The sequence below is a fragment of the Aythya fuligula genome, chromosome 1 (genome assembly GCF_009819795.1).
Source record: "Aythya fuligula isolate bAytFul2 chromosome 1, bAytFul2.pri, whole genome shotgun sequence".
NCBI classification, from domain to species: domain Eukaryota; kingdom Metazoa; phylum Chordata; class Aves; order Anseriformes; family Anatidae; genus Aythya; species Aythya fuligula.
Genome location: NC_045559.1, coordinates 36005494 through 36018973, shown reverse-complemented (window position 1 = coordinate 36018973; position 13480 = coordinate 36005494). Strand labels below are relative to the sequence as shown.

General features: G+C 42.3%; 1 protein-coding gene across 1 annotated transcript in view; it reads right to left on the bottom strand.

Moving 5' to 3' along the window:
* RASSF3 (Ras association domain family member 3) overlaps positions 1–8122 on the bottom strand; it is a 97783-nt gene extending 89661 nt beyond the window's left edge. Inside the window, exon 1 of the mRNA XM_032205517.1 lies at positions 7812–8122. The gene's annotated coding sequence lies outside the window, so the exon portion shown is untranslated. The remainder of the gene's footprint in view (positions 1–7811) is intronic.
* Positions 8123–13480: the final 5358 nt, after the last annotated feature.

Sequence of the window (13480 nt, the reverse complement as noted above, 5' to 3'; positions counted from 1 at the left end):
CGGTGCCCTACCGGAGCAATAGGCCAGAGCATAAGCCATTGATTGCGTGTTACCTTAACGTATACAGAACTCAAGCTATACATAAACTCCTCAGTGAAGTAAACGTGGCACTTACACTGTGCGACAAACCAGCTGCTGTACACAAGAGCATAGGTCAGGATTCATGATTAACTACATGGCCGTGGCAGCAGGCAGCCTCACGCTCCTGATGTCTGCCTCAGTTTTGGGCCCAATGTGGCACAAGACTTCTCCCTGCATCAGGCATCAGCCCCTGCTCACCTCACCGGCCTGCTGGAAGAGGCAAGGACCGACAGATCCCCTAGGCCCAAAAGGGAGCTGGTGAAACCTCCAGAGGCTTCCCAGTGTCTCTGCCCACCCTGCTGGGGGGCTCTGAGCTGAGCTATGCAGGTGGCTGTGCCAAAGCCCTTCCCATGAGTACTGCTGGAGCTGACAAAACTAAAACCACACAAACCCCTCACTGTTATGCCTTCACGTAGTTTTAAAGCAAATTCTTTGCTAATAAGCATTCAGTGGAGAAACTCCATGAACACGAGTTCCCATGCTGAGGCTCAGAGCCCAGCTCTGTGGGGCTGCCAGGCTGGGCGCAATGGCAGCACCCTCCTGCTCAGGGGCTGAGCAGCTTCCCCACTGGGGAGTTGCCAACATCTTCACTCCTCCCAGCTCTCGGGTAGCAAATGACCTATTAGCTGAGCTCAAAACAAGATTTTTCCTACTTTGCAAGGACAATATTATGACTGGAAAATAAGATCCTCTCTTTCTCACCCATCGCAGTGTGGATCTGTGACACTACGCTTGCTATACACCACACCACGAGCAGAGCTCAGTGTGGAGAAGTATTCACAAGGCAGTCTTCACAAGGGTATTCTTTGCCGATGGAGCTTGAACTGCCAGGAGGATTTCCACAGCTCTGTGGACTATTTCCTTCCACTTTGTGCCTGACAGATCTGAAATGGACTGAAAGATTTTGTTGATCCAGACCGGGTTGTGCAGAGAAACACCGTATCTATGCACTGGACAGAACAAGTGGAACTGATAGCAACTATATGAAAATTATTAAAAGAAATTATCATTTAAGAAAATTATTATGAGAAATTATAAGTTAAAGCTTTGACTTTCCTTAAATCCTGTTCAGCTCTGTGTCAGAGTGAATTTTATCGAGGTAGCCAGAGAGGGATCCTGCCTACTGAGTCCCATGTTTCTGCACTACTGTGTCTGCATGACACTGTCAGGACAGCATCACAGATTTCATATTAAAACATAATTATAACATTATTACGTGTAACAAAGCTGTGCAGTTGCTAGGAAGCTTAAAAAGAACACAATGCAATTCCTGAGAGTAAAGAAACAAAAATCTGCTGCATTTGAGTTTCGCTCAGCAAAACTAGCATAATACTTCCGATTTCCAGCTCAGCTGTTCATCCATCCCTAATCCAAATAAGCAGCTATATTTGTGAGCTTTCTAAAAAAACTTCTGATTCTCAGCAGCTGCACATACACAAAAAGAAGGGATTAAAAATGAACAGTGACTGGCAATCTGCAACTTCCGAAATCCTGCTTCCCTTTGAAAGATGGAAATTGAAGAACTGCAGTACTCAAACTGATGTAAAACACGTTTGTTTTCAGAAGTAAGGATTTATTACTTTGCAAATAAATGAATAAAGTTAATATATATTTTATAGATACCCTTTCAGCTGTGAGATCAAAAGTATTTCACGTCTAATCCTCTCTTATTAAGATTTCCAATCATTTATACACCTGTAGGTAATGCATGTGATATGGAAATAAAGAAAGCTGACAGAAGAGAAGGGAAAAAAATGTTGAAAACATTACACAATACACTACAGATGACAGTCACGCTAACAAAAAAAAATAATAAAAAATTCATGCAACCAAACCCCCAAACGTCACCTGGCAATCGCTGCACATCAGACTGAACAACTACCAAATCTATACCATTAGAAATTCCCATCCAACAGTTTTTCATTATTCTGAATAAATAAAAAATATGCTTCTAGTCCAGACACATTCCTACGATAAGAATGCCTTTTTAAATAGAACAGCATGACGTTTGTATAAACCCCCTCCAAAATGGAGAGAAAGCAAGTGAGCAGGAGCAGTTTCAACCCTTTTTGACGGCCCTAAGGAGATCTCTCTGGACGAGCAGGTAGTTGGGATTCGTCTAATTGAATCCAGATGTCTGCTGCCGAGCTGGTTGTCATGGCTCCCTTTACAGTCAGCAGAGAAGGAGCAGAGCCTCTTGGGCATACTTATTCCCATCCTGCAGTAAAGTTGTCAAACACACAAGATGAACTGCGGGCTGAAGTTTCTGAAGCAGCCAGGACACCACTGCGGAAAGCACATGGAGGGTTGGGAGAGTCCTTCCTGGAGCTGGCTCTGAACAGGTGCAGTGACAAGAAGACTTCCTGTGGCACTCTGAGAACATCTCAGCTGAAAATCCCTGGGAAATGCCTACTTCTTCCATAGGCTGTTGGGGAACAACTGGATTTCTGCCCTTAGGCAGCAAGGAATAGGAATGTTTCTTCTGAGCAGTAACTCCAACGAAGTGCACCCTGGTTTAGTTCCTATTTCACTCATTTCTTAATTTAGTTCTTATTTTTCCATTTCTTAATTTAGTTCTTATTTCACTATACAACATGCAACACTACTGTGAAATATTTTAATAAATTGTTATGTGAAAAAGAGCATCTCTTTGTACATTTCAGCAATATTTCTGTTGCATTCTTTTTAGTATTGTCCATTGTTCCCTGTTTCATTTTGAATACTTCAACCTGTAAAATTTGTCCTAATTTGCTTTATGCTCTTTTCCTGATGCTGGAAGCGTGCAGAGGCAGACAGGACAGGCACTGAACTGTGATGCAAATGAGTGTGAGAGAGGGCACTGCTGTGCTGGCACGGCTGCGTGTCGGGAAGGGAATGCACTAATTCTTAGAGACTGCTGCAGGTACAACATGATGCACGTTGGCATTTTTAATGTGGCTTGGTTACAGGCTTACTACATGTATATAGGCTTGTGCATCAGAATTAAAGCTGGATACTAGTTTTAAAAGTTAAATGCAGAAAATAGAGAAATGAGGTGGGAACAGATCAGTATTAGCTATGTGGTAGATGTTGTGCTAGTAGTAGTAGAACTAAGGAAACTGAGAGCACAGTCTTAGAAAAACTGCTTTTGTACGCACATGGTTTCACTTTAGGATATAGAGAAAAAAAAACTCAAGGCTAGAACTGGAGAGAAGATGCTGAGTTGCCTCGTAACTCAGTTTGACACATAGGATTTGACTCAGCGGATGACAGACCGACTTGCCTGTGGGCTTCGGGTGACTTTGTGCCAAAATTAGTAGATTTCTCACTGAGAGCTTGCAGGGAATATCTCTAAGCAAAATCAGACCAAGGCAGGAAAACAAAAATATGCATTAAATGTTGCTAAAAGAACCAGTTTATTCTTCTTAATCTGGTCTGCTTATGACAAACATAGCCTGATAAATTTTTAGGGTACAGTAAAGCTGAGCACCCTTCATTTAATCTCTGCATGTTGTACAAGGGGTCACATGCTGTTTGCACTTGAGATTAATAAGGGTGCCCCTTGTACGTTCAGTCTCTGTTTGAAGATTGGGATGTTTCTCAGCCCCTATCCTTTATTTAGCCATGGCAGCTATTAGGTAATAGGAATTGGAATTTAAGAGAAAAATACAAAAGAGAGATATTGCAGAGCTCAGCTATCATTGCAGCCCTTTGTATTTTCTTCTGAGCTCCTGTGCTCACTGTCAGCCTCCTGCACCCAAGCTACTACACATGAAGTGCTTTCCCTTTATGGAGCAAAATCAGAAAGGCATTTGTCAGTACTCAGTACAGCATGGAGAAAACAGACATGTCTAGCAGCTCATAAAGCCATCCAGCCAAAACCAGCGTCGTTCTTGCCTTTCTGCTGTGCAGGCTGCTGACCTGCATTTAGCTGTTTGGTGAGAGGGATGCATCCAGTCACACAGGGGGGTCTGCTAAATGCTGTTTAGCAGCAGAAGGCAGGCATGACTATGCTTTCTGGACCTGAGCTGAGCTCCAATTTGGCCTTGGCCAGTGACCTCCTGGATAACCTTGAAATGGCCATTTCACCTCTCGGTGCTTTCCTCTCTGTTTCAACTTGCAGCACTTAAGAGCAGGGACTGCTTCTTGTGCAAGCAGCCTGGCTATTAAGAACACAGTGCAGCTGAGAGCTCCTACTGCTAAAAGCAAATGCAATATATATATATATATATATATATATATATATCTCAGAAGAAAATTTTGCAATTTCTTAAACAGATAAACTGTTATCTGTTTATCAAAAATATGTTAACAAGCAAAAACTTCATTTTTTTTTCCCCCAGTGAACTAAAAGCATAGACATTAGCAATAAATAGCACTGCAGGCGATGTAACAATGCAATTTAAAAGGCAGGTGGAACACTAATTCCCATGGAGCCCCAAACACCCAGATTCCCAGGCTAACAGCCTGTTGAACTCTGAGCAGACACAGCAAGGTCTCCAAGGCTCTCACAGGACAAGGCCAAGTTTCTCCTTGGTTGCCCGACACTTCCCTCAGCAAGCAGAGCATCAGGAGATACCAGGCTGGTGAGCAGTTTAATGACACATGCTGAAGACATGCCAGGCTATGAGCACTCCTGAAAAAACACTATTTTATCACTTTTTTCATTAGCAGGCTCCTTTCTGCTCTAGTACCGTCTCTCAAGTATGGGTTTGCTCAAAACCAAGCCTTGTGGCACCTTGCCCCCCTCCACACAAGCAGAAAACACCAGAGGCAAAGAGGCTGGCACCCACAGTGACTGCAGAACCAAGTGGGGAGTTACCATTCTCTGCAAACCAGTGGGAAAAGGGCTCAGAGCAGCAATGGGAGCACTCCCCTGGGAGCCCAAACCCCGGGCTGCACAATGCTGCTACTCCTGCCCCTGTGGAGACTGAGAAATTCTGGTAAGTTTGCACTTGAAACAAAATGAAGACAAAATTGAGAACTGCATGTCATTAAATAACTCTCCATAGAAAGATTGGGATGGAAATAAGGTCTCCACCTCCACTATTTCCTCTCTGCTCCACAGTTCTCACAAATTAGATAAAACTTTAAGAGGATTCTGGACCCCAGAACATGTTTGGTAATATAAATAGTAATTCTAGACATAGCTCCAGCAATTTAACCACCTCATTATATGTGATTAAATATGAATAAACTCCTACTGGCTGGTTAGCCTCAGTGTTTATCCTCTTTTTCAAAACATTAAAAAGTATGTTCCACAACTTTGTTTACCAAAAATATATGTATCTTTTTGAAGGAAAAGAAATCAGTGATGCCTCTATTTACCTCTTTTCTCCACATTTTACCTTCATTTCTTTAAGGGGGAATCTATTTCTTTAATGGTGCAGCTAATTAGGAGGCATTTAGATAACACTCCCCAACTTCTTCTAAGAGGCTTGTTTTGTTTTGTTTTTTACAGATACTTTAAAAGCCTTTTAATAAGGGAGATATATCACATGTTAAATGCAAAGCCTCTGTCCTGCACTTTGCACTAAAGCAGCAGTCATTTACTGAATATTCAATGCCAAAAAAATGTTACAAATGGAGTGGGGCACCTCACTAAAGGCTAGCCTGCACCTAGCAAAATCCCCTTTTCCACTGGAAAGAATAATAATAAGAAGAATCTGAAGGCCCTGACAGGCCCTGAAACTGCTACATTCTTTGCAAGGGAAGGTTGCTCAAAAAGCGACGTCTGAGAAATGGATGAAAGGTGTCGAGATGGTTCGCTGAACAAGGCTGAGCTGGGTGGGAGGCAGGGGAAGCTTGCCCTCCTACCTGCTCATAGGGGCTGCTGCACCTCGCTTCGGGCTGGGACCTGAGGGATGCCCACTGACCTGAATCCTCATCAATAAAGGACTCCTTCCATCAGAAATCTGACAGAGACACTGCAGTTTTTCCTTCTAGCAACCTTTTACAGGCACCTGCATGAATACTTGTGAGTCTGTTTTCCTTCCCAGTGTTCCTGCAGCATTACACCGCACTGGTCTCGCAGAGGTCACCGCCAGCCTTGCCACACGATCCCAACACACACAGCACTACCTCTACTACTGCTTGGGTGACACACAGGTGTTAAGAGTAGAAGGTATCAGTTCATCAATGCCATGCTTTCAACAAAAGTATCTGTGAACTCCCAAGCCTGTCCCATCACTTCAAGTTGAAAAGGAACAACCTATTTTTCATGGTACCTCTAAAATACCATCTGATTAAATATCTCCGGAAAGCTTGAGCTGAAAGTCACGTAGGCTCTACAAACTCTCCATATTCTCATAAATGAAAAGCAAAGCTCCTCAAAGGGCCTAGCAGCATTTCTATTTGGCTCAATGAGAACAGGTTTTCACAGTGAAGTTGTCAGAATTCAAGGTAAAAGAGAAGTCATGGGAATGAAGTAGGAGGTCTGGAGCAAGCAGTCCGCAGAGTAATTCCTTTCATGCCACCTGCCACCTACATAAACACATCCTGCTGACCAGACTCTGGGGAAAGTAAAACCATCAGGAAACAGTATTCCAAAACTAGGCAGCATAGAGATAGATATTTACCTGAAACCATTAGAAATGCCTCATTTTTCAAATGTCAGATGATAAGGCCAAACCATACAGCTATTCCAGGGCTGCTATGCACCATAATACTGAACACCATGAAACTGGCAGTATGATTTGACACTGAAAATTATCACTTCGCAATACTCTCAGATTGAAAGAAAACCTGAACAACAGAAAAGCACTCTTTACTGCACATCATTTCATTACTTTAACCTAGAATAATCCAATCTCTTCTGTTTCAGACTGCTCTGTATGGAGCAGTCAGGCCAGGCAGTGCCATTCTGCATCTGCACAAATCGCCAGTTCTTACCCCACAAAATAGAGGTGAAAAGGTGGATGGCTGAGCAAGTCAGGAGTGCTAAACTGATTAAGTCCCTCTTGAAAAGTAATCCAAAACAACAGAAGAGCTCTGATACTACAAAGCATCTTTTTTTATTATTTTTTTTTTTTTCAGAGGTATTTCATTACAAATGGCTTTCTTCCTGGGCTCAGGTCCAGAAATACCAGTATTGCCTTATTTTTTTTCCAAGAAATATATTGCTTGAATAATGCACACCTCGTGCACTGCATTTAAACAGATGATCATTGATCTCCTTGAACTCTTTTTTTCCCATTCTGTTCTCTCTTCCCTGGGTTAAATGAAAGTATTTTTCCAATTTTTAGCAGAAGCCTGAAAACCTACGTGCGAATTGCAAATGAAACTCAAAAAGAAGCAGAAAGACCCCTTTCTTGGTAGTTCTTCATTCAATCCAGCAATGTCACAATCTGACCTTGCTTTTTCACATGTACCAAGGAATGAACAAAAAAAAATAAAAATAAATGAAGATGACCACAGCCCCTTTGGGAAATGATGATGGCGAAGCCCAGCCCCTGAAAAAGCTGTGCTACAGCCCAGGCAGGCCGGCCAGGGGTGCTCAGGGAGCCACCACTCCTATAACCACTGTGGATTTTTTCTCTGAGACTGGAAAAGTCCGCTGACCTAAATACTTGAAAATTCCCCCTTTGATGTGCCCTGTAAGTGCTTCCCTGTCCCAGGGGGAATTTCTCATGCCTTTTAATTCTTACCACCCAGCCCAGCACCTCTGACTCTGGTCTTGTCTGAGGCAACCATCTAGTGAGAAACAACTTCAGTCAATACTCAAAACAGGGTGATTTAAATAAAAATAATACCTGTGTCTTTGTGACTCAGAATCCTCACGACAATTTAGCGTGTAATTCCTTTTGCATCCGCAGCCGCCAGTTTGGAAGTGTCTCCTTTTTGGATGACATAAAACGAAGGTACCCACACTTGAAGCCTCTGGAAAGCACAACAATTTGAGAATCTTCCAGCTCTATCACGCCTTGCCAGGCCGCCTGAAACCTCAGAAAGGTATTTCATAAATTCAGATGTAACTTCTGCTTCACAGGGATACCCGAAGCGGACCACAGCTTTCCCAGCAGAGGCTACCACGGTGGCCACAAACCTTGCTGCAGCCCTGGAGGTGTCTGCGGCTGCCAGATCAGCCCATCAGCCCAGCTCGCCAGCGTGCCTGCGCGCCAGGCAGGCACTGAGCTTCTCGCAGCAGTCTGGGCGTGATTTAGCTCCTCTTCCCTCTCATCTCCATACTGCTGTACGGCTTTTAGATATTATATTCATGTGAGGCTATAAATGTTGAATGCTCCCTGTGCTACTTTGCCAGGGATTTAAGAGAGCAGCTTGAAGGACTATGGCTGATAAAAATTGAGCTTGTCATAGAGGAGAAGGAAAAACGTTGCAAGCTGTAATTGTTCTGAGAAAACATTACTGGAAGACACATAATCCAACATGACACTTCAAGCTCTTGCCACAGAATGCTTGACCATAAAAGGACAAAAAAAAAAAAAAAAGGAAAAAGAAAAAGAAAAAGTGATTTTTAAGGTCTACTTTCACATAACTGCACTTACACATCCTGTCAGAACAAACGATGCACTATCTTAAATGATACGTATTTTTTTTCACATCGACATATTTCCATTCAGGCTAGTAACTGCAAAAACAGAGCTACAAAAGGTAGGTGTACTTATGGGAACCTTATAACAGGAATTTTGTAACTCAGCAGAGGACAATATGAGGCTATAACACATCTTTAAGCCACAACAAAACAATAAGAAAATACTGACCTTTCTGTGCTGCTGTGGGTTTCAAATCTCATCTCTTTTAAGAGATGAGATAAATCAAACGCAAATCACACACCTTCATGCATCACTCCTCTAAGGACAGTGCTTGATTAACCTAAAAGGTGTGGTTTTGGTTTTTGGGGGAGGGAAACTGAAACTATGAAGAAGGCGTCCCATTGAGAACTCAATGGGAGATTTTTTTCCCCTACACTTTATAAAAGCCCTGAAAACAAAACGAGGTACATCATGTTTTTAAGCGATGTAAAGGCAGCCACAGCAGAGCTGCTCAGCAGGCAGAGCCAGCTGCCCTTCTTGCAAGCTCTGTCTGCAGTCTGCTGGCTTTTTCTTCTGAAATTTCCCAGTAATGAAAATGTTCTAGCAGCTCCACCAAAAGGACTCTGGCACAGAAGAGAACAGAAGCAAGCAGGTGAATTGAATCATTGCATTTGAGAGTATTTTGGTGACAAATCAATGGCTGGAAAACAGGGAAGTTGTTTTCCACATGAGGAAAGAAAAACCCACCTTTGTCTACTATGTACCCCCAAAAGACGTTTCCTTGGCATATACGTGATACAACCTTGTGATGTTTGGTATTTCCAGACACAGCCTCCTCGCATCCAGCAGGTTGGATATAGGGCACAGCAGCACTGGCTTTATGGAGCCACAGGAGCCCTGTGGTGCTGCACAGCCAGGCAGAAACACAGCGGTGGTACGAGTTGTGCTGTGCCTGTGAGGAACACAGCTGACAGCACCCACACGCGATATTTGGGAAAAAAACAAGGCTCTCCTTAGGGCCAGGTGAGGGGTACTGTGCCAGCACTGCTGACACAGGTGGGGAGGTGCCAGGGCGATCTAGGCCCTGCAGCCACCTCACGGCTTTGGTCACTTCATGGCAGTGCCGGGCACATCTGCAACCTGTCCCAGTGACCGCCACAAAGCCCGAGCATGGCCCCTCGTGTCCCTTCCTGAGACCTGTCCATGAAAATGCCTCTGGGAGGAACAGCTGCTGCCTGGGGCTCTGCAGTGCTCCAGGCCTACCAGCCCTGTCCTCTTTACACACAGCAGCGTGTTGGTTTTCATGACAAGGTATCTGCAGGAAATTTTTCAGGACAGCCCCTCACCAACCATGCAGCGAGAGCCAGGTGTATTGAAAGCCCATACAAATCTGAATCCTCTCATCTGATTTACACAAAGATTGTAACCTGCTCCTATCCGCTTACACCTGAAACCGCAGTAAGGCTCCCACAGCCGTCACCTGGGAAGCAGCAGTGTGGTCATGCCAGCGTCAGCTCCTTTCATGATGAGTTAGCAAACGTGCCTGCCAAGCAAAGCTGACGGCTGCTTAGCGAGATGCCTGCTGTGAGCCCAGCTGGGACATGGTGTGCCTGCTCACAGCTGGCTCTGGAATTGCTGACAAACCCCCACCGCATGGCCCAGGTGCACTCAGGGATGCTGAAGCAGCCCTCACGGTGGCACAGAGGGAGCTGGGAGCTGGGTGTTTTTATTTCAGTAGATGCCAGACCTCAATGAATGCTAGTGCAACTCCTCAGGACAGTAGTACACCTCTGAACAACTGCAGCATGCCCATAGCTGTAGCACATCAGCAGCTCTACCTGTTGCTGTCAGCCTTCCTTGTCAATATGAAGTAAAGTTCTCCAAAAGATGCCCGCACGGACATCTACAAGCACAGTCAGTGCTGGCCACACTGGTACCTGCATCAAGAGAGCAAAGTCCACTGAGGAATAACCACCCCTAACATATTTTTTTCTTTGCAAACAATGGAACAAATAACCAAAAAGCATGCAACAGAGTTCACAGGGCAGAAAAAAAGTAGAGCTGGAAAGCTTGTGCCTTGCTGCTGGCAGAACTGGCCACAAGAGCTCCTGACAATTAACCTATTCCTAACTCCCCTATATAACATACACTGCTCACCTCTCAGAACAGTCTGTTCAGCCACTTGACTCTCTTCACTCTCAGAAAGACGTTTCCTAACGCAGTCTGATTTTTACCTCTTTCTTGCACTACAGTTTGTACTTGTAGTCTCTAATCCTTTCACCACAGACTTTAACAGCCTTTAGATGACTGATGGCTTCTGTTACCCCCTTCATCCAATCTTCTCTCCTTTCAGCCAACTGACTTCCATTTTTTCCTGTCCTTCCCAGGCAAGTTTTCCAGACCTTAGCTATTTTCTTTTTTCTCCTCTAACTGATCTTCAGTAGCCTGTACCTTTTTAAATTGTTACCGATAAGCCAGTTTAGACACACTTCATTGTGCTGGTCACCAGTAAACCATGCTTTCCTCTGCACAGGCCAAAGTCGGATTCTGTTGCTGGCTTCCAGGTCTCTTGCTAGCAGCTGTCACCAGTTCAGCTGACCATGTGGGGGTAACCAAGTCACTTACCCCGCCCTTCCTGGAGGGGAGTTGACCCTAATATAATGCTATGCAACTATAGTTAGAACTATTAGCTATGGTTCCGTGTTTAATTTTTCCCAAACACCTATGCAACTCCAGTTTATTCCACATCCCCCACTTCTAGGATTTAAGACTTAAACCAAACCAAACAAAAAAACTCTTCCATTCAGCCTTTTGAATCCTTATCATAGTACTACATGCAACATTATTCTATGATTACCACTTTTACGGTGATCTACCTAAATGAGCACTGATCAAGCTCCACCAGTGGACTGTTTCAGAGTCTAGGGATTTTGCCACTGTTACAGAGAACTAACTTTGATCAGAACACAGAACAGCAGAGTAGTTTAAAAATAAAAGGGATTAGTGACTCTCCATATCGCACTTATAGTGGTAATTCTGTTGTTCAGGATACTTTTTTTCTGGACAGCCAACTAATGCATGCTAGGCTGCACTTTGCTACTTCAGATTTGAGACTTCTTTTGTATGAGCATACAGGGAAATAAAAAATATAAAAGTAGTACTGAAATGGACAAAAAGTGAAATTATGGAAAGACAAAGAAGTACACACCCTACGGTAAGTGGTTGATGATGTATTTAAGTCTTTCACTCATGCATTTTCACAATTCGTATGAAGACAGATTTGTTCAAGTAACAGATAATTAATATACTAAGCTAAACCCCCCAAAACAGTTCACCAGCTTCAGGAGGAAGAACCATATATTACTTTCTATTACTTCTTTTGGCAAATCAGTAGTGCAACTGATAGTATCAGGACACTTAGTATGAGCCAAAAATTCCATGGTATCATACACCATGCTTCAATATGACAAAGATACACGCTTCATAAGAACATAATCAGTAGATTATGAACTGATTATTTCAGGTTCTTTAGCTAGTGCTTAGTTAAAATTGCTTTTTTTAAAAAAAAGTAAATAAAAATTACTTTTTTAAAAAAGTAATTTTAACAAGATTACGATTACTGATGTATTTAGCAACACTAAAACCAGCAATGTTTAAAATGAAATAATAGAACATAAAACATTTTCAACCATATAAAAGAATGCTGCACATACTTCAATACATGGGCAATATTGTTACTACAATTAACTTTCCTTTTCAGACTTTCAATATAAAGGAAGTCAAAAATTATATATTCCAATATTCAATTTCTTTCAAAATTAAGAACCCTTGAAACAACAGTTACCAACATAATGTTGAAAAAAATATATAATTTATGTACAATTTGAGAGCCTGATTATTTAACACGTAGGCATGTGCTTTACTGACATGCAGTGAGACCATGGATGTGAATGAATGAATACACAACCAGGCATTAAAACATTCCAGTTAAACATGATTCCAGTATATTAAAACAAACAGTTAGGAATGCCATGACTAACCAAGGAAAAACATGTAACAAACTGCTGCACTAGTTTTGCATAGCTAGATTTCTTTAACAAAGCTTGCAAAGGAATATTCTTAGACCCATGTGATAGTGACTATTTGATTTTCCTTCTAATATTTGATTCTAACCAAGAACACTGGAAAACAGGTCTCAGAGGTATCAAGGCAGTGAGTTTCCTCTTCTTTCAGCAAAGAAATAATCACTTATTATCACACATACCTCTTTTTTTTTTTTTTTTTTTTTTTTTTAAATAAAATGGAAACATATTGTATACTGACCTGGACAGATAAGCAGGGTATAAAAAACACAAAACTCTCAGATGCTATCACAGGTTACTACTGTTTAATTTAGACCTAAATTTTTCACTACCAATTATGAATAATTTTAAATAGCATGGATCCAGCTCTTCTTACAGATTAAATATGGCAACTAGAAGAGCTATTTGGATACTATTGATCATATTTAGACAGGTTTCTACACAGTAAGAGTGAAACCTGCAACATTTACATGTTCTTCACCTGAAACAAGTATATCTGTAGTATCCAAACAAGTAAAAGTTGTTTTCTGAGTGATTTTGTTTGTTTGTTTTCCTCTTCTCTTCCTCCTCTCATTTTATATATTTTGGAGCAGGCAGTTTCATTCTGCATCTCTGCAACCCAATCATGTAGTACTGGAAAGTAGCGACTACTGATTCCGGAAACTAAATACACATAGTCTTACTACATTTTTCACTTAATATCTCAGTCATAAGTCAGCAGTGGCTGAGGTCCTTTCTCAAGATCTGAACTGGTAAGTTATTTTTGTAGTATTCAGTTACCACTGAGGCACAATGCTATCTAGCCTACTGACAGCCCCAAAATTCTTACAATACAAAATTTGTAAC